This window comes from Rhipicephalus sanguineus, chromosome 4, assembly GCF_013339695.2.
Source record: "Rhipicephalus sanguineus isolate Rsan-2018 chromosome 4, BIME_Rsan_1.4, whole genome shotgun sequence".
NCBI lineage: Eukaryota > Metazoa > Arthropoda > Arachnida > Ixodida > Ixodidae > Rhipicephalus > Rhipicephalus sanguineus.
In genome coordinates, this window is record NC_051179.1 from 172806162 (window position 1) to 172828941 (window position 22780).

Genomic DNA, 22780 nt, shown 5'->3' on the forward strand with positions numbered 1-22780 from the left:
ATCTATCTATCTGTCTATCTATCTATCTATCTATCTATCTATCTATCTATCTATCTATCTATCTATCTATCTATCTATCTATCTATCTATCTATCTATCTATCTATCTATCTATCTATCTATCTATCTATCTATGATAGATAGATAGCTTGGTTAATCGAATGCACGCCAAAATTGGTATGGCGCAAAATAACTGTATAACGAACATGAACGACAAGTCATAACATGAAAATCATGACACGCATGTCATGTACAGCATGATTTACATGCCACGCTCATGGTGCGCTGGCGGCCGTTCCGCTAGCTTGATATACACCAAAATTGGTATTGCATGACGTGACTGTGTGACGAACATAAATAACACACGAGTTAACATGAAAATCATGACACGCATGTCATGTACAGCATGACTTACGTGCCACGCTCATGGTGCGCTGGCGGCCGTTTCGCTAGCTTTATGTATACCAAAATTCGTATCTTGTGACGTGACTATGTAACGAACTCATTCTAAAAAGAGGCAGGGCGTGCAAACACGGACACAAGAAAGAGATCAGGACACCACAAACGCCGACTAACAACTGAAGAGACGCACAACGGCTGAAAAGAAAGAAGGCACGAAAACTTATCTGCGCATGCCCATGCAACCGGCGAACCTATCAATCCGGCACGCGTGGCGGTCTACGTGGAAGATAACTGTTAAGGCATTTGATTTCATCTTTATGCAAGTTAATCGACGGTTGGCTCACGCATGCGCTACCACTATTCTCGATATGCCATGCTTCAATCATCAGGCGCGTTTCCTCATTTCTATGCCGGTACAACACTGAGCATTCATCGAATTTTGGCGTGCACTTACAATCTCGACAATGTAAAGATAGATTAGAAGGTGAGCCTCCTGTTAGCGATCTCTTATGTTCCAACAATCTCTGGTTAATGCATCGGCCCGTCTGTCCTACGTAGAAGCGGCCGCAGCTGAAAGGGACCTTATACACCACACTCGTACGGCAATCAGTGAATTTGTTGGTGTGTTTTACAAAACAATTATCGGTCCGCTTCTTGTCTTTTACTCGCTCATTCTTCCTCTGCAAAGCGGCACAAATCTTACCTAGCTTATTGGCAGCCGTGAAAACAACATTAACGCCGTATCTACTTCCTATTTTCTTTAGCCTGTGAGATATGCAATGAATGTACGGAATACCTACGACACGTTTCTTCCTGTCGCTTTCTGCAACCATGCTAGGACTTAACACAATAGACTTCTTTAAACGCTCAGCGACCGTGGCCACTGCATCACGAGGATACCCTACATCGAAAAGACGCGTAACCTGTGCGCTAAAGCTATCACTCATTTTGTGCTCACACGACTTGGTGAGGGCTGACTTAAGGCAAGACATGGCGATGCCGTTTTTTACAACCTTCGAGTGCTTCGACGAAAAATTTAACAGCGGTTTGGAAGATCTAGGAGAATACTGCCAGCACACGTGGTTCTTCTGGAACGTTAAGGAAATGTCTAGAAATTGTATTCCATTATTCTGAGGCACCTCTTTAGTAAAGCTCAGCCCTCCTCCATTTAATTCAAATTTTTCGCTCACGGAAGTTACCACCTTTTCAAAGTCCTCATCACTACAAAAAATCAAGTAGTCGTCCACATAACGAAAACCTTAATAACCGAATTACCTAAGGCGCCTTCCAAAAGATTGTCAATCTTGCTAAGGTATAAATCACTAAGAACCGGAGCAACCTTAGAACCAATACATATCCCTGATTTCTGCACATAAACGCCTTCCTTCCAACCTACCAGCGTCGACTTTAATACATGGAAAGGATTTCTAGAAATGCCCCGGTAGAAACACCACATTTCTCGGTGAAAACCGTCTGGTCGCCTTGTTCGTTAATACATTCATTAACACATTTAACAAGTCCTTATGCGGCAAAGAATAATATAGGTCTTCAATATCCATACTAAAAGCTTTACAACAGCCGGGGTTCTCCTCTGAGAGGAACTGAACTAGCGCCTGAGAATTACGCATACGAAAAGGGTCTGAAAAACTCAAAGAGGTTAAGCAGTTCTGCAAATAACTAGATACAGCGACTTGCCAGGTGCCTTCCTCTGAAACGATTGCTCGAAACGGAATCTCGTTCTTATGTGTTTTGGCTGAAAAAAACAATTCTAAAGTAAGTGATTTAGCCTTCTTGACATTACAAGCTATTCTCTGAAGATTATGTCTTAACAAAAGGTCGACAGCACGTTGCCTAACTACCGATGGCTTAAGTTTTACCGTCCTAAAATTCTTTCTATGGCTGTTAATGCTTTTTCTGAGAACAAACTGTCCGGCATAATTACAAAATACCCTTCCTTATCTGAAATTACTGGCCTGAGTTTCTTCTCGACACAGTAATTAACCAAAGGCCGGATAGGATCAGAACACTTGAGATGCATATTAGAACCCTTGATGCTAGCAACGCAGTCTGAAATGCAGTGGGAACGCTCTTCTTCAGAAACAAGTCTAGTGATTGTACGCGGCAAACTTAAAACGTCTATTGGTTTCAGGTTCGGCTTAAAACAGTATTTAGGACCTAAGGCTAGGGTTTTGCAGTGACTATCATCTAAGGCAGCTCCTCCAAGGACTAGCAAGTTATTTTGTGGTGAAACAGTAGAAATAATCTTCCTCTTACGTGGTCGAAGTTCTCGAAGGTTTACCCTCCATATGAATTCCGCATGCTGGTTAGCTACCCTCATCCAGTCGGCGTATATCGGCTTCTGGCGGCGGTCGTCACGTGAAGTCGAGCAACGGACCTTGAGGCATTCCTGGTAAAATCTCACTTGACGCCATGATTCCGCGGTCAATATGGCACATATCCTTCTGGCATGTCCGGTAGATGGTTGCAGAAAGCCGCACAAAAGCTGAACTTCAACTGGGCAAACTCTATTTTTAGAAAACCATGAAAAAAGTTCTAGCACGGACCAAGCAAATATCAATTAAAGAAGCCAAAGAGGCAGGATTGTTCAGATAAGTAGGAGAACACGGAAAAGGGCTCAGAGTACTAGAAATGAACTTTAGAATAACAGAGAGCTGAGCTAGAGAGCTGAGAAAGTAGGAAGTAGATACGGCGTTAATGTTGTTTTCACGGCTGCCAATAAGCTAGGTAAGATTTGTGCCGCTGTGCAGAGGAAGAATGAGCGAGGTAAAAGACAAGAAGCGGGCCGATAATTGTTTCGTAAACACACCAACAAATTCACTGATTGCCGTACGAGTGTGGTGTATAAGGTCCCTTTCAGCTGCGGCCGCTTCTACGTAGGACAGACGGGCCGATGCATTAACCAGAGATTGTTGGAACATAAGAGATCGCTAACAGGAGGCTCACCTTCTAATCTATCTTTACATTGTCGAGATTGTAAGTGCACGCCAAAATTCGATGAATGCGCAGTGTTGTACCGGCATAGAAATGAGGAAACGCGCCTGATGATTGAAGCATGGCATATCGAGAATAGTGGTAGCGCATGCGTGAGCCAACCGTCGATTAACTTGCATAAAGATGAAATCAAATGCCTTAACAGTTATCTTCCACGTAGACCGCCACGCGTGCCGGATTCATAGGTTCGCCGGTTGCATGGGCATGCGCAGATAAGTTTTCGTGCCTTCTTTCTTTTCAGCCGTTGTGCGTCTCTTCAGTTGTTAGTCGGCGTTTGTGGTGTCCTGATCTCTTTCTTGTGTCCGTGTTTGCACGCCCTGTCTCTTTTTAGAATGAATACGTACCAACTAGCTCAGCTCTCTGTTATCCCTTTCAGCCCTGGATTTTTTATTTTCGTCGGGGACATTTTTTGTGTTTGTTTTCCTAATAGCTGTGACCTCAGAAGACCACAAACGAAAAATTGAGCCAGTGGTGCAATTTTTAATGGATTTACAGACATGACATTAAATTAGGTCATCAGGGCTCAGCGGTTTTGAAATGAGAAAAATGGCATCTTTTTTCCCGCTATTCACTAGAGTACACAAAATGTAAACCACGTCTCATTTTTCAATGTGATACTCATTGAAACAGCTTCGGTACGTCGACCCGAAAATTGCGCTTAGCCGCCTCAGCTGACCCGCCTCGACGTCACCCATGACTTCGGTCAAGCTTCTTCTTCACTACGGCTCCCAGGTCCGCAAGCATGTCACCATTTTGGTGTCAAACGCAGTGGGGATCATTGAAAAAGCATTCCCCCAAGGATGGACAGTTTTGGTTTCACTTCCGAGGTGCTAGGGGAAATGTTGTGTCATGGTGTCAATTGACACCGCCAGGGCCGAAAGGGTAATTCTAAACTTCATTTCTAGTACTCTGAGCCCTTTTCCGTGTTCTCCTACTTATCTGAACAATCCTGCCTCTTTGGCTTCTTTAATTGCTATTTGCTTGGTCCGTGCTAGAACTTTTTCATGGTTTTCTAAAAATAGAGTTTGCCCAGTTGAAGTTCAGCTTTTGTGCGGCTTTCTGCAACCATCTACCGGACATGCCAGAAGGATATGTGCCATATTGACCGCGGAATCATGGCGTCAAGTGAGATTTACCAGGAATGCTCAAGGTCCGTTGCTCGACTCCACGTGACGACCGCCGCCAGAAGCCGATATACGCCGACTGGATGAGGGTAGCTAACCAGCATGCGGAATTCATATGGAGGGTAAACCTTCGAGAACTTCGACCACGTAAGAGGAAGATTATTTCTACTGTTTCACCACAAAATAACTTGCTAGTCCTTGGAGGAGCTGCCTTAGATGATAGTCACTGCAAAACCCTAGCCTTAGGTCCTAAATACTGTTTTAAGCAGAACCTGAAACCAATAGACGTTTTAAGTTTGCCGCGTACAATCACTAGACTTGTTTCTGAAGAAGAAGCGTTCCCACTGCATTTCAGACTGCGTTGCTAGCATCAAGGGTTCTAATATGCATCTCAAGTGTCCTGATCCTATCCGGCCTTTGGTTAATTACTGTGTCGAGAAGAAACTCAGGCCAGTAATTTCAGATAAGGAAGGGTATTTTGTAATTATGCCGGACAGTTTGTTCTCAGAAAAAGCATTAACAGCCATAGAAAAGAATTTTAGGACGGTAAAACTTAAGCCATCGGTAGTTAGGCAACGTGCTGTCGACCTTTTGTTAAGACATAATCTTGAGAGAATAGCTTGTAATGTCAAGAAGGCTAAATCACTTACTTTAGAATTGTTTTTTTTTTCAGCCAAAACACATAAGAACGAGATTCCGTTTCGAGCAATCATTTCAGAGGAAGGCACCTGGCAAGTCGCTGTATCTAGTTATTTGCAGAACTGCTTAACCTCTTTGAGTTTTCAGACCCTTTTCGTATGCGTATTCTCAGGCGCTAGTTCAGTTCCTCTCAGAGGAGAACCCCGGCTGTTGTAAAGCTTTTAGTATGGATATTGAAGACCTATATTATTCTTTGCCGCATAAGGTCTTGTTAAAATGTGTTAATGAATGTATTAACGAACAAGGCGACCAGACGGTTTTCACCGATAAATGTGGTGTTTCTACCGGGGCATTTCTAGAAATCCTTTCCATGTATTTAAAGTCGACGCTGGTAGGTTGGAAGGAAGGCGTTTATGTGCAGAAATCAGGGATATGTATTGGTTCTAAGGTTGCTCCGGTTCTTAGTGATTTATACCTTAGCAAGATTGACAATCTTTTGGAAGGCGCCTTAGGTGATGATGATGATATATGGTGTTTATTGGCGCAAGGGCCATTTGTTGGCCAAAGAGCGCCAGGACATGGTAAAGAATGTGGACAATGATTATGGTAAGTGGCTGTAAATGGGCCTAAATTCCTCGCGCAAAACGCGGGTAAAACGTATAAGAATAAAACCATGAGAGTGATGCGAAATGTGTGTTATGAAAATGAATGGCGAGTAGTCGTAATAATAAGATTGCGGGTATATGGCATAAGCACGAATGCCTCGTCAATGCCCTTGAGTCCAAGGGATGCGAGGAAGGTGCTTTTGTTAAGTGTAGCTACCGCAGCAGCAGCCTCTGTTAGGAGGCCATGCTACGTATACCTGGGTAAATGACGTAAAAGTTATCCACATCTTTTAAAAACGAAAACAATGACTGATGTTTAAACAGCGGCTCCCGACCTATGAACATCGACGGGTGGAGTGGTACTTGTTGCCGGTAGGGCAGTGGAAAGTGTTTCCTTCTTATAGCGTCTAATTCTTTGCATTGCATCAGAATATGAAGCACGGTAAGTGGTTCACCGCACCTCTCACACACGGGTGGATCATTACGGGACAAAAGGTATGAATGTGTGCTGTGTGTGTGTCCTATCCTTAATCTGCTAAGTGTGACTTCTGTGCGGCGTGACTTCGATACTGGTGGCCAATTTCCAAGACACGGTTTTATTACATGTAATTTATTGTGTATTTCACCGTCCCCATACCCGCTGCCAGTAAGCCCTGAGTGTTTTCCTCAGCAGGGGTTTCAGGTCCATTACAGGAACAGCTATGAATGAATCGCTGTGTTTCGAAGGGCGGATGCAGCCAGTTCGTCCGCTAACACATTACCTTCAATCTCGCGGTGCCCTGGCACCCAGCACACCACCACATGCTGTTTAACTGCGTAGGTTGCGCATAGTAGTGAGTAGAGCGTGACGACGACAGGATTTTTGTGTGTTTTGAGAGTCCTCAAAGCTTTCACAACACTCAAAGAATCTGTGTATATAACTGCGTGGTGTAATTTGGATTCTTTAATGTGTTTAACAGCAGCAAGTATCGCATAGGCCTCCGCTGTGAAAATGCTCGTGTTGGGGTGGAGAACACCAGCATCTGAGAAGGATGGACCGACTGCGGCGTACGACACACCTTCGTCAGATTTTGAAGCGTCAGTAAAAAATGCAGGGTAAGGATATTTCTGTTGTAGTTCGATGAAGTACATGCGGATGTGTGTCACTGGTGCATGCTTCGTGACTTCCATAAAAGATACATCGCAGTCAATAATCTGCCACTGCCATGGTGGCAGCTGTACAGCGGGAGCCATCACGTGGTGCTCAAGGAGTGGGACTCCCACTTCCTCGGCAAGACATCGTACGCGCAGTGAGTAGGGCTCTCTCAATGCAGGACGGCTACGAAAGAGACGAGAACTAGACAGATCATTTATAACACAATATGCGGGATGTTCACTGTTAGCATTGACTTTCAAGAAATATGCGAACGAAATGTAGGCTCTCTGCAATGAAGCGACCACTCGTTTGATTCTACGTATAGGCTTTCTACGGGGCTCGTCCTAAAAGCACCCGTAGATAGGCGAATGCCTAGATGGTGGACAGGGTCAAGCATTTTTAAAGCGGTTGGTGTCGCTGACTGATACACCATGGCCCCCATAATCTAGCCGTGTGCGTATGAGGCTCTTGTATAAATTTATAAGACACTTTTTGTCACTACCCCATGTAGTGCGCGACAACACCTTTAAAACATTCATCGTTTTCATGCACTTCTCCTTAATGTATTTAATGTGTGGCACGAATGTCAGTTTGGCGTCTAATATTACCCCTAGGAATTTGTGTTCCATTTGGACAGGTAGCCGCTGACCATACAGGTTAATGTCCGGATCAGGGCGCAGACCTCTCTTTCTAGAGAACAGGACGCATGTACTTTTTCGTGGATTTATATTGAACCCGTTCTCGTCTGCCCATTTGGCCACCTTGTTCAAGCCAAGTTGAACCTGCCGCTCACACATGGGAAGATTACAGGATTTAAAACCTATCTGTACATCATCCACGTAGACGCAGTAAAACATGGTACGCGGGATACACACACGCAGGGAATTCATTTTTATCAGGAAAAGTGTACAACTGAGGACACCACCCTGCGGCACTCCTGTTTCCTGAACAAATGTTCGTGATAAAACATTTCCCACTCGGACACGGAAAGTGCGATCGGACAAGTAGTTTTCTATTATAGTCAGCATTCTGCCTCGCACACCTAGATGTGAGAGATCTCTGAGTATTCCAAAGCGCCAAGTCGTATCGTAGGCCTTCTCCATGTCGAGGAATACTGAGAGAAAAAACTGCTTATGAGCAAATGCTTCACGAATTTCAGCCTCAATGCGTATTAAGTGGTCGGTTGTGGATCGACCTTCTCGGAAACCACACTGGTACGGGTCAAGTAATTTGTATGTTTCGAGGAAATGTATTAACCGGCAGTTTATCATTTTTTCGAAGACTTTACACAGGCAACTTGTCAGCGCGATGGGTCTGTAACTAGTCACCGAGGATGGATCCCTTCCCTCTTTCAGAATAGGTATCACAATAGCTTCTTTCCAGGAGGTAGGGATCTCGCCGGAAAACCATATAGTATTGTAGAGGGAAAGGAGTGTTTTTTGTGTTTCGTGGGAGAAGTGTTTTAACATATCGTATACAATACGATCAGAGCCTGGGGCAGACTTGTTGCAAAGGTTCAGTGCTGCCTGTAGCTCCGCTAGGCGGAACGGTGCATTGTATGCCTCATTTTGTGTAGATTTTCTTTCCAGCCTCTCTCGTTCCAACCTTGTTTTGTATCTTTGGAAGGTTTCAGAGTAATGTGTAGAACTCGATATGAATTCGAAGTGTGCTCCCAGGGAGTCAGCTTGGTCTTCCATGCTTTCCCCCTGGGTGTCCACTAAGGGTACCGAATAAGCTTGTAGACCTCGTACTTTCTTTACGCCATTCCATACCTTGGCCTCATCTCTCTAGGAGTTTATGCCCAATATGAACTTCTGCCAGCTCTCCCATCTAGCCTGCCGGCGCGTTCTGCGGCCTTGCGATTTCATCTGTTTAAAATTGATAAGATTTTCTACTGTGGGAGAATCGCGCAAAAGCCCCCACGCTTTATTCTGTTGCCTCCGGGCCTTGCGGCACTCGTCGTTCCACCAGGGAACACGACGCTTGCTTGTTCCCTCAGTTATTTCTGGTATACATTTAAGAGCAGCGTTAATTATAAAAGCGGTAAAATACTCAACAGCAGCGTCAATACTAAAAGAAGAAATGTCCGTCCACGAGATCTTAGTAAGTTTGTGGAAGTCCTCCCAATTGGCTCTGTCAAGCTTCCACCGAGGAGCCTGGGGTGGAGCTTCAATTTTGCTTGTGTGTTTTGAGAATTATTGGAAGTGGTCACTCCATAGGGGTTTTTAACCACTTCCCAGTTAAAATCAAGTAAAATGGATGGGGAGGTGATGCTTAGATCGATGGCTGAATAGGTTTTGCTTCGCGAGGCTAAAAAACGTGGACTCTTTCTTATTGAGTAAACATGCGCCTGTGGAGTACAAGAAATTCTCAATGAGGCGGCCTCGCGCATCGGTGCGGGAGTCGCCCCACAGGCTGCTGTGGGCATTAAAGTCTCCAAGGAGGAGGTAAGGCTCGGGCAACTCATCTATAAATGATTGGAATTCATGTCTGTGTAGCTGGTAGTGTGGGGGTATATATACAGAGCAGATAGTAATGAGTTTATTAGCGAGTATAGCTCGAACGGCTACTGCCTCCAGTGCCGTTCGAAGTGGAAAGTGCTGGCATGCTACGTTTCGGTCTATTATGATTGCTACACCGCCAGATGATGCGACACCATCCTGGCGGTCTTTCCGAAAAACAACATACTGACGTAGGAAATTTGTGTGTTTCGGATTTAAGTGTGTCTCCAGTACACACAGCACCTTTGGACACAATTTGCTAAGGAGTACTTGTACATCGTCGAGGTTGTGTAAGAGCCCTCTGACGTTCCATTGTAATATTGTGTCCATGTTGGTAGTGTACGTGTGCTGTGTGTCGCAAAGAAAGAGTCAATTATTTTACAGAGCCTTTGTCAGGCCCTGTGATAGGGGTTTTGTCTTTTTGGAGCGGTCGAGCGATGCTCGCCGCTCCTTCGGCGCTGCCTGCGCCGGTGGACCAGTAATGTCCATCGCCTCTGGAGGGGCGACAGACAGTCGCTCTACCGAGCGGTGTTTGCTTAGTGTAGGCTTCGCCACGGTTGACGAAGCCTTGGCCCCCAACCAAGCCGGAGGTCGATGGGACCCCCCTTGGCCTCTTCGTTGCCCCGGCTGCTGCCAGAGCCTGCCGAGGCCACTGGTGTGGACTGATTGGGAGTGGGCAGGGCAGCACTGGCTGCTCCCACCGTAGGGGCAAGTGGCGTTAGCCTGGGCACGCTACGCGTGGTCCGGGCTACCGCCAGGGGCCGTTGTGGTGCTGCCCCTCGTTGCACCACTTCGGCGAAGGATGTTCTCTGTGGAAATAATAATGAGACCCTCTGTCTTGCTTCGCGGAATGTTATGTTTTCTTTTACCTTTACAGTGATTATTTCTTTTTCCCTCTTCCAGGCCGGGCAAGCTCTGGAATATGCGGGGTGACTGCCATCGCAATTTGCACAGTGGATCTCATCATTTCTGCAATCGTCTGTACTGTGGCCGGTGGTGCCACACTTAGCGCAAGTAAGCTGTCCTCGGCAGCTCTGAGAACCATGACCAATCTCTGGCACTTAAAGCAACGTCTCGGGTTCGGGATATACGGTCGGACATTAAGTTTCACATAGCCAGTTTCAAGATTCTCGGGTAGTGTGGTGGAACTGAAAGTGAGTATTAAATGCTTCGTTGCAATTTCTGTGTTGTTGCGTCTGATTAGGATGCGCTGCACGTTCGTTACACCTTGGTCCTTCCATCCATCAAGGAGTTTCTTCTTCATTCAATGCCATCAAGTCTTCGTCGGATACTACGCCCTTCACTGTATTCATGGTACGGTGTGGACTCACCGAGACGGGAATGTTGCCAAACGCTACAAGGTGTGAAAGTTTGTCGTATTGTTCCAGGTCCTTTAGCTCAAGGAGCAAATCCCCACTTGCCATCTTTGTAGCCTTATAACCTGTTCCGATGGTCTCTTTCAGGCACTTAGCCACAAGGAAAGGTGAAATTGCTCTTGCTTTCATAGCAGATTGTTCACAGTGGAGGACATGGTATTTCGGGAACGTTTCTTTGTTTTTAGGCAAAAAGAGAGAGGCTACGTCGGTGCGTACCCTTTTCGGGGCACGATCGGTTAGAGAAAGGTTCGGAGGTCCCATGAGAAGCGAGTTGTTCGGCAACGGCGCCTACCACCCACCACGGAGCCCAACAAGGGGACGTGGCAGAACATGTGAAAAGTCTGCAATACGCCAGCAGTACGCCGCAACTATAACCAAATATGGTTTATCCTAGGTAGGATAGCCACACAAGGTTAACCCTTGCCGCCAGGAAGAGGAGGAAGTAAACAGAAAAGAGAAGTAGACAGGAACGATTTAATGCGGGAGGGAAAGACGAAGATGAGGGGAGAGAGAGAGAGGAAAAGGCGACTGCCGATTTCCCCTGGGTGGGTCAGCCCAGGGGTGCCGTCTACGTGAAGCCGGGGCCAAAGGGGTGTGTTGCCTCTGCCGGGGGGCCTTAAAGGTCCAATCACCCGGCGTCAGCTCAACCCCCAGGATCCCCTTTTCCCCGGACACGGCAATGCCACGCACGGCTAGGCGTGGGAGGGGGTCGAAACCCCCCCGTTAGCTCGGGTCCGTGGTGTCGCTACACACCAAACGCCTGCTTGCGCAGACGCCCCTGCGGGGAGGCGCCTTAGGTAATTCGGTTATTAAGGTTTTTCGTTATGTGGACGACTACTTGATTTTTTGTAGTGATGAGGACTTTGAAAAGGTGGTAACTTCCGTGAGCGAAAAATTTGAATTAAATGGAGGAGGGCTGAGCTTTACTAAAGAGGTGCCTCAGAATAATGGAATACAATTTCTAGACATTTCCTTAACGTTCCAGAAGAACCACGTGTGCTGGCAGTATTCTCCTAGATCTTCCAAACCGCTGTTAAATTTTTCGTCGAAGCACTCGAAGGTTGTAAAAAACGGCATCGCCATGTCTTGCCTTAAGTCAGCCCTCACCAAGTCGTGTGAGCACAAAATGAGTGATAGCTTTAGCGCACAGGTTACGCGTCTTTTCGATGTAGGGTATCCTCGTGATGCAGTGGCCACGGTCGCTGAGCGTTTAAAGAAGTCTATTGTGTTAAGTCCGAGCATGGTTGCAGAAAGCGACAGCAAGAAACGTGTCGTAGGTATTCCGTACATTCATTGCATATCTCACAGGCTAAAGAAAGTAGGAAGTAGATACGGCGTTAATGTTGTTTTCACGGCTGCCAATAAGCTAGGTAAGATTTGTGCCGCTGTGCAGAGGAAGAATGAGCGAGTAAAAGACAAGAAGCGGACCGATAATTGTTTCGTAAAACACACCAACAAATTCACTGATTGCCGTACGAGTGTGGTGTATAAGGTCCCTTTCAGCTGCGGCCGCTTCTACGTAGGACAGACGGGCCGATGCATTAACCAGAGATTGTTGGAACATAAGAGATCGCTAACAGGAGGCTCACCTTCTAATCTATCTTTACATTGTCGAGATTGTAAGTGCACGCCAAAATTCGATGAATGCGCAGTGTTGTACCGGCATAGAAATGAGGAAACGCGCCTGATGATTGAAGCATGGCATATCGAGAATAGTGGTAGCGCATGCGTGAGCCAACCGTCGATTAACTTGCATAAAGATGAAATCAAATGCCTTAACAGTTATCTTCCACGTAGACCGCCACGCGTGCCGGATTGATAGGTTCGCCGGTTGCATGGGCATGCGCAGATAAGTTTTCGTGCCTTCTTTCTTTTCAGCCGTTGTGCGTCTCTTCAGTTGTTAGTCGGCGTTTGTGGTGTCCTGATCTCTTTCTTGTGTCCGTGTTTGCACGCCCTGTCTCTTTTTAGAATGAATACGTACCAACTAGCTCAGCTCTCTGTTATTCTATGTAACGAACATAACACGCGTTAACATGAAAATCATCACACGCATGTCATATACAGCATGACTTACGTGCCACGCTCATGGGGCGCTGGCAGCCGTTTCGCTAGCTTGATCTGCCCCGAAATTGGTATTGCGCGACGTGACTGTGTGACGAACATAAAACACGAGTTAACATGAAAATTATGACACGCATGTCATGTACAGCACGACTTACGTGCCACGCTCATGGTGCACTGGCGGCCGTTTCGCTAGCTTGATCTATACCCCGAAGTTGGTATTGCGCAACATTACTGTGTGACGAACATAAATAATAGGAGTTAACATGAAAACCATGACACGCATTTTCCTCAGTGATATACAAGACGATGTATGCAGCTTTTGCTAGCTGCTTCGCACTACATCGATTCCCACAATGCGTGGGATCTGCCGGCTTCTTTCATTACGAAGACAGACCAACCAACGACGCCGCTACCAACACACTATCAAGTAAATCATGCCATGTATGACGTGCATGTCACCGTTTGCATGTTAGGACCTGTTGTTTATGTTCGTAATACAGTCACGCTGCGCACTACTAATTTTGGTGTATATCGAGCTAGCGAAACGGCCGCGCGCGCACCATGAGCATGGTATGTAAATCATGCGATACATGACATATATGTCATTATTTTCATACTTCTACCTGTTATTTACATTCGTCGTACAGTCACGTCGCTCAATGCCAATTTTTGATATATATTAAAGTAGCGAAATTGCCACGCGCGCAACCTGAGCATGGAATGTAGATCATACCATGCATCACATGCATGTAATTATTTTCATGTTACCACCTGTTATTTATGTTCATCATACAGTCACGTCACTCTATACCAATTTCAGCGTTATAAACTCGCGAAGTGGCCACGAGTGCACCATGTGCGTGGCACGCAAATCATGCCATACATGACATTCACGTCATTATTTTCATGTTATCACCTGTTATTTATGTTGTCATAGAGTCACGTCGCTGAATAACAATTTTGTTATATATCAAACTAGTGAAGTCGCGGCGACCGCAACATGAGCGTGACATGTAAAGCATGGCGTACATCAAATGCATGTCATTATTTTCATGCTACAACCTGTCATATATGTTCGCAGTACAGTCAGGTTGCGCAATAGTATTTTGTTATATGAACTGAGCTAAACGGCCGCGACCTCACCATGAGCTGGCACGTAAGTCATGGTATACATCACATAAATCTCATTATTTTCTTGTCATTCATGTTGGTCATACCGTCACGTCACGCAATACCAATTTTGGTGAATATCAATCCAGCGAAACGGCCACGAGGTCACCATGTGCGTGGCTCTGAGTCATGGAATGCATTACATGCATGTCACTAATATTCATGTTGCCACCGGTCATTTCTGTTCGTCGTACAGTCACGTCGAGCAATAGCGATTTTTGTGTGTATTCATTCATTGAACGACCGCGAGCGGCACGAGACCATGTCATGTAAGCCACGCCGTACATTATATGCTTGTCTTGCTTTGCACCTTACGACTTGTCACTCATGTTCGTCATGCATTCTTCTCATGGCACACAAATTTGGTATTGTGAAACGGTTGAAAAACGAAAACGGCTGAAAATGAGAAATGAAACGGCTGCAAGAGTCCCAAGACCGTGGCATATAAATCGTTCCGTTCATGACAGGCATATCATGTTTTTTTTTATCTTTTGACCTGTCGTTTATGTTCGTCGCACAGTCATGTGATGCCATACCAAGTTTGGTTTACATTGCATTAAGGAAAGGACCACGGGATCACAAAGTCGTACGCGGATAGATAGATAGATAGATAGATAGATAGATAGATAGATAGATAGATAGATAGATAGATAGATAGATAGATAGATAGATAGATAGATAGATAGATAGATAGATAGATAGATAGATAGACACGCCCAAAGTCGCAGAAGTTCGCTACGCAATGCTTCGGATTTGAAGTGCTTACACTGAAAGTAATTATATGCACACGCAGATATATTTTAGCGCTCGACTTCACCCTTTGGTATTTTGCCATGTAACAAATCGTAGTACGGCAACATTTCGCACGCACGCTTCAGTTGCGAAGGACCGCACTGAAAAGTGTGCCGTTTAACGCGGCGGTGTGATATGCAGTATCTGCACGAGAAGATGACGCGATTAAGTCTTTGCTAAGAAGACAGAGCGTGCACTTCGTCTGGCGACGTCATAGCAGTGAATGAGTGGTGGAGTGGCTGAGCGCAGAGGGCCATACCGCCGTATAATGCATTTAATATGCGTCAGCTGCGCAGACCTATAGCAGAACTGCACAGGCTCGTCCGCGTCATTGCAGAGCGCGCGAGCAGCCGGCTTTGCTCGGAACTTCAACAAAAGTGTCAGCTAACATTGTTGCCATTTGAAAGCGGCCTTTTTTCATATGCCATATATGTGTCGCTTCTGAACAGGATTTGATGTAAGGTTTTGTGAAACATATTGATTAACTGATCTCCAGAATGACTGCAATCTGAACACCGATTTCGAAATATATAGAATTTGTCCCACGGTTATGCTGTGCAGCGCGAGGGTCACATGGGGCGCCTCACGAAAAGAATGATTGAGACCAATCCCGTCTTGTAGCTCGCGAACAAGCTTATTAAAAATAAGAAGACATGGGACGAAGAATGTCATGTGCGGGTGGACCACTGGCAAGAGGTCAACGGGCCGCGTGTTTGAGACCCTTGCTTTACAATCACACACGTCATAACGGGCGACAAAGTCTGGCACAATTTTATTTAAAGCTAACTAAACGAGATCCCCGCTCTCACTGAACACAAGAGATTCTAGCATGCGCATGTTCATATAGACGAAGTTGGGTGCTCAATATTGCCGCGAGTCTTATATTTCATGAGTGTAAGCTTCACCCACAAAGACTCTGGGCAACGCGCTGCGCAGGCCTCGCCATGATGTGTAGGAAGCTTCGCGATTGTTTTGGAACAATCTGTTAAGATTGCGCGCCGCACGAGAATGTTCCAGCTTTGTCGAGAGATAACGCCGCCACCAGCTATATGGCTGGAATGTTCGATAGCGCCTGTATAAAAGCCGACGCGCTTGACTGCTTGTCAGTTGATCGACGGACGACGCCCTGTTCGCCGCTATCATTGTACAGCGTGTATTGCTGCAGTTCTAGTTCTCATTTTCCCGGCCACAAGTTCGGCCAAATAAACAGTTTCATTCTGCAAACGCCGACTGCTGTCTTCGTCGACGTCACGACCACGTGACATCTGGTGGAGGTGCTGCTTCATGATCCGGACACCACCGCGGAGCGCTGATCCAAGCCCAAGCCGCGAAGAAGACGACTCTAAGGACAACCCGAATCCTCGAACCAGCCGCCGGCAGAAGGGACTACAACCAGAGTACGGGCTCCTTCCCGAAAACGCCAGGCAGCCGAAGACCGTCACATCGACCGCCGAGACGATCACTGACGCAGTGCTCCCTACGGCGATCGTGATGCAGCCACCCAGGGAGCCGCCGACGTTCCGTGGTTCGCCATGTGAAGACCCCGAGACTTGGCTCGAGACCTTTGAAAGGGTCTCAACATTTAATAACTGGAACTGCGAGGACAAGCTGCGCCACGTATACTTCTACCTAGAAGACGCCGCGAGGACGTGGTTCGAGAACCGAGAATCCGCCCTACAAACATGGGATCTCTTTCGGACGACGTTCCTAAGCACGTTCACGAGCGTGGTCCGCAAGGAACGGGCCGCGGCTATGCTGGAGACCCGTGTGCAGCTGCCCAATGAAAATATTGCCATCTACACGGAAGAGATGAATCGCCTGTTTCGACACGCCGACCCAAGTATGCCCGAAGAGAAGAAAGTGAGGTTCCTCATGCGGGGTGTCAAACAGGAACTCTTCGCTGGATTGATAAGGAACCCGCCGAAGACGGTCGCTGAATTTGCATCGGAGGCTTCCACGATCGAGAAAACGCTTGAGATGCGAACGCGGCAATAAAACCGCAGCTTCTCGGCTACAAGCTACGCCGACGTTCAAGCCCTAGGACCCGCCGACCTGAGTGAGACGATTCGAGCAATCGTGCAAGAGGAGTTGCGAAAAATTCTACCTCCGTCGCAACCTCAAGTAGAGTCCATCGCCGACGTCGTGCGCCAGGAGATCCAGCATTCACTCGGCGCGCCTCAGCTAGCAGAGCCGCAGCCGCAAGCTATTAGCTATGCAGCTGCAGCCCGCCGTCATGCTCTACCTCCACGCCCCCGCCAAGACGCCACACCGCCGCAGTACCGTCGCCAGACGCCGCCGCCGCCACCGACGCCCTACCGACCACCTGTCGGCCAGCGCAACACCCCGAGGAAGACTGATGTCTGGCGTGCCCCCGACAACCGCCCGCTCTGCTACCACTGCGGAGAGGCCGGCCACACGTACCGCCGCTGCCAGTACCGACAGATGGGACTACGCGGATTCGCCATCAACGCGCCGCGCCCGCAGCCAGGCGAACGGCCGCGCGACATCAACGACTACCTCACCGGAACACAGTGGCAAGAACGACGACCTTCCCGCTCGCCGTCGCCCGGCCGCTACATGTCACCGCACCGCCGGCAGTACACTGGCCCAAACCGGGGCCGGTCGCCTAGCCCGTATCCGGAAAACTAAGGACAACAACCGATGGAGGTGCGGTTGCTGAACGACGAAATGCTGAAGATCCTCCGCCGTCGACGACGACGCCGCGACGAAGTTCCGAGCCCCCGCCGCACGCCGAACGACGTCCTGAAGACGAAACTTTGCGACCGGAAGCAGACCTGACGACGCAACGCGGAAGCAGCGGTGCAAACCGACGCAGCCGTGACCCGACGCCGCGACGTAACCGCAACGCAAGACGGCGGACTAGCGACCTCGACGTTGTGATCGACGGCCACAACGTCACCGCTCTCGTCGATACTGGAGCCGACTATTCCGTCATCAGTGGGCCGTTCGCAGCACAGTTGAAGAAAATTAGGACTGCTTGGGAAGGCCCCGAGATCCGGACAGCTGGAGGCCATCTGATAACGCCGATTGGTGTCTGCACGGCACGAGTCACCATCAATAACCGGACTTATCCTGCGAGCTTTGTAATTCTACAAAACTGCTCCAGGGATGTGATACTGGGAATGGACTTCCTAAGTGACCACGGCGCCGTCATCGACCTGAGGTCTGAATCGATAACACTGAACTCAGACAAAGCGCTCCCGCCCCACGCGATGCCAAGCAACCATGCATTGAATGTGATAGAAGAGCAGGTGACCATTCCGCCGCACTCCAGCGTCATTATTTCCGTCGGCACCGAAAAACCTGCGAACCTTGAAGGCGTCATCGAGGGCGATCAGCACCTACTCCTGAACCGTCAAATTTGCGTCGTACGAGGTATAGCCGAGCTGCGTGACGGTAAAGCAAAAGTAGTGCTGACAAACTTCAGCCACGAATATAGGCACCTCAACTTCGGTACGACGGTTGCCTACATCGACGAATGTGTAGCCGCCAGCGATGCTTTCGCCCTCTTCGATGCTGCCGAACCTGCTTCGACGAATAGAGGTCCCGAACCGGATTTTGACGTCAACCCAAGCCTTCCGAAGGCCAAACAAGACCAGCTCAATACCCTGCTCTTGTAATACAAGGACTGTTTCTCGTCGTCATCGCGGGTCCGACAAACGCCCCTTGCGAAGCACCGCATTATAACAGAAAATTCTCGACCACTCCGTCAGAGCCCATACAGAGTTTCTACTCGAGAGCGCGACGCGATAAAGAAACAAGTCGACGAGATGCTATGCGACAACATCATCCAGCCGTCCAAGAGTCCGTGGGCGTCACCCGTGGTGTTAGTGAAGAAGAAGGACGGGACACTGCGCTTCTGCGTTGATTACCGGCGCCTGAACGAAATCACGAAGAAGGACGTGTACCCCCTCCCACGAATAGACGACACCCTGGATCGACTTCACAACGCGACGCACTTTTCGTCGATGGACCTCAAGGCCGGCTACTGGCAAATCGAAGTCGACGAGAGAGACCGAGAAAAGACTGCCTTTATAACACCCGACGGCCTCTTTGAGTTCAAGGTCATGCCTTTCGGTCTTTGCTCGGCACCTGCGACGTTCCAGCGTGTCATGGACACCGTACTGGCCGGATTGAAGTGGCAGACGTGCCTTGTGTATTTGGACGACGTCGTCGTGTTTTCCTCGACCTTCGACGAGCATCTCCGGCGGCTTGAGGCAGTACTTCAAGCAATCAAGGCCTCTGGACTGACCCTGAAGCCAGAAAAGTGCAGATTCGCGTATGACGAGCTGTTGTTTCTGGGTCATGTGATCAGCAAGTCTGGAGTGCGCCCAGACCCGCGGAAAACAGCTGCCATCGCCGACTTTGCGCCACCCACCGACAAGAAGGCCGTACGCCGATTTCTCGGCTTATGTGCCTATTACCGACGCTTCGTCAAAAACTTTTCACGGATTGCCGAACCACTGACGCTTCTCACGAAGAATAACGTGGAATTCAGGTGGGAAACGGCGCAAGTGCAAGCCTTTCAAGAACTTAAACGACGCCTGCAGACGCCACCCATACTTGCGCATTTCGACGATTGCGCCGATACGGCAATACACACCGACGCAAGCAGCGTAGGACTCGGTGCCGTCCTTGTGCAAAAGACTGACGGGCTTGAAAGGGTTATCAGTTATGCTAGCCGGTCACTATCCAGGGCAGAAGCAAACTATTCCACAGCAGAAAAGGAATGCCTTGCCATTCTCAGGGCTACGTCAAAGTTTCGCCCCTACCTCCATGGCAGGCCCTTCAAAGTTCTCAGTGACCATCACGCCTTATGTTGGCTAGCTAACTTGAAGGACCCTTCAGGTCGTCTCGCACGATGGAGTCTGAGGCTTCAAGAATTCGATATTACCGTCGTGTACAAGTCTGGACGAAAACACTCTGACGCCGACTGCCTGTCTCGTGCCCCCGTCGACGCGCCGCCGCAAGACGACGACGATGACTGCTTCCTCGGAACTATAAGTGCCGACGACTTCGCCGAAAGGCAACGGGCCGACGCGGAACTGGGGGGCCTTGTTGAGTACCTCGAGTGCAAGACCGCCGTGGTTCCGAAGGTATTCAAGCGAGGAGTGCCGTCGTTTTTCTTACGGAACGGCGTTCTCCTGAAGTAGAACTTCTCGCCACTTCGAACCGACTACCTTCTCGTCGTGCCCTCATCATTGCGACCAGAAGTCCTCTAGGCCCTACACGACGACCCGACGGCTGGACATCTCGGTGTTTCCCGAACGCTCGCCAGAGTACAGGAAAAATACTACTGGCCACGCCTTGCTGCCGATGTCGCCCACTACGTTAAGACTTGCCGAGATTGCCAGCGACGGAAGACACCGCCGACTAGGCCAGCGGGACTTCTACAGCCAATCGATCCACCTCACCGGCCGTTCCAGCAAATCGGGATGGACCTACTGGGGCCGTTCCCGACGTCGACTTCCGGCAACAAGTGGATCGTCGTAGCGACCGACTACCTCACCCGCTACGCCGAGACAAAGGCCTTGCCCAAAGGGAGTGCCGCCGAGGTAGCCAAGTTCTTCGTGGAGAACATCGTCTTGCGTCATGGCGCCCCAGAGGTCCTCATCAGAGACAGAGGTACCGCCTTCACTGCGGACCTAACTCAGGCGATCTTGAAGTACAGCGAGACGAGCCACCGCCGCACCACCGCCTACCACCCGCAGACCAATGGCCTCACCGAGCGTCTAAATAAGACCATCGCCGACATGCTCGCCATGTACGTCGACGTTGAGCACAAGACGTGGGACGCCGTCCTTCCGTATGTGACCTTCGCTTACAACACGGCCGTCCAAGAAACGACGCAGATGACGCCGTACAAGTTGGTCTACGGAAGGAGCCCGGCGACGACGCTCGACGCCATGTTACCCAACGTCACCGACGAAGAAAATGTCGACGCCGCCGCTTACTTGCAACGCGCCGAAGAAGCTCGACAGCTGGCCCGCCTGCGCATCAAGACTCAGCAGCACACCGACAGCCGTCGCTACAATCTTCGACGACGCTTCGTCGAGTACCAGCCCGGCGACCGTGTCTGGGTCTGGACGCCAATACGCCGACGCAGACTGAGCGAGAAGCTTCTTCGACGATACTTCGGACCGTACAGGGTACTTCGACGTCTCGGCGTACTCGACTACGAGGTTGTCCCCGACGGCATCACGAACTCCCAGAGGCGCCGAGCTCGACCCAAGGTCGTGCATGTGGTGCGCCTTAAACCGTACTATGCTCGTTAGCGCACCTGAGGACTCTAATGTTTGCTTTCTTTATTACTTTTCTTTAGTATTGCATGTATTCATGTTCTGTTTTTAAGCATCGGGACGATGCTTTTTCAGAGGGGGGCATTGCCGCGAGTCTTATATTTCATGAGTGTAAGCTTCACCCACAAAGACTCTGGGCAACGCGCTGCGCAGGCCTCGCCGTGATGTGTAGGAAGCTTCGCGATTGTTTTGGAACAATCTGTTAAGATTGCGCGCCGCACGAGAATGTTCCAGCTTTGTCGAGAGATAACGCCGCCACCAGCTATATGGCTGGAAAGTTCGATAGCGCCTGTATAAAAGCCGACGCGCTTGACTGCTTGTCAGTTGATCGACGGACGACGCCCTGTTCGCCGCTATCATTGTACAGCGTGTATTGCTGTAGTTCTAGTTCTCATTTTCCCGGCCACAAGTTCGGCCAAATAAACAGTTTCATTCTGCAAACGCCGACTGCTGTCTTCGTCGACGTCACGACCACGTGACAATATTTGTCCACCAAACATTATTGGTCGACGAATAGCACCGGTGCTACATCGTTCGATCGTGATGTATGGCATCGAACATTATTGCCTGGGACACAGGGACCATGCTCCAATGTTATTAGTTGGAACAGCCATAGCTCATCCAAGTCCCAGCAATAACGAACCTATGGGTTTCACACAGGACCCAAATGTGCGCAGAACATCGGAGCATTTTGAGTGACGAAAATCTTGCGCGCCAGCTGCTCGTACGCTAGAAGAGCGCCCTCCTCTTCAGAGTTTCTGCTGTTGCTGAGGATGCAAGCCCATGAAAATGATCGATTAGGAAAGTTCAAACTTTTTACGATAGACTATAGACGCGCAACCTATAAAACGCCGAACGGGGTGCGCTTAAACAGTCAATTCACCTGGTTCATGTATTGTAGTAGAGCGCTGTTGATGGAACACAAGAAAAGTTCACTTAAGCGTTGTCGTTTACTTTTTCGCAATTGCTCTGTTGCTTTTGTGGAAGTAAGTCATCACTAACAATCCCTTACATTTTAAACACGAAACATTTGTTAGCGAACCTAGGGCACTTAGAGCGTTTCTATCTATCTATCTATCTATCTATCTATCTATCTATCTATCTATCTATCTATCTATCTATCTATCTATCTATCTATCTATCTGTCTGTCTATCTATCTATCTATCTATCTATCTATCTATCTATCTTGCCGCCTACATCTGGATGCTCTCGTGATTGCCTCCTTAACAAAGTGTAGACCAATATTGCCATATGAGTATAAGACAATTTGACGAATGTAACTGTCTAGTTATGATATGAATGGCGTGACAATCCTGTCGCGTACGTCGAGAAACCTTTCATAGAGACGTGTGACACATGTCCGTTTGCCATGGACCGCGGTATACGGGTATTCGCCGCACGTAATTGACAGTTTATGACTACCCAGGAACGGCGAGAACAGGCATTGATGTTTTAAATGCGAAGGCGTTAAGAAAAACCGATATAGGCAGGGTTGACCCGAAGAATGTAAAGAATAAAAATTAGGATCCCAGCGGGAATCGAACCCAAGCATTCTGTGTAGCAGGCGGGTATTCAACCACAGAACCACGACAGGTCTAGCAACTGCTCTGGAAAAACACCCTAAGCAGGCGTAATGTCGG

At 48.5% G+C, this 22780-nt stretch overlaps 1 protein-coding gene across 1 annotated transcript in view; it reads right to left on the minus strand.

The window, feature by feature from the left end:
* The window catches only part of LOC125756235 (fatty acid synthase-like), a 40464-nt gene that overhangs the window by 12042 nt on the left and 5642 nt on the right, over positions 1 to 22780 (minus strand). The gene's annotated exons all lie outside the window — the stretch shown is intronic.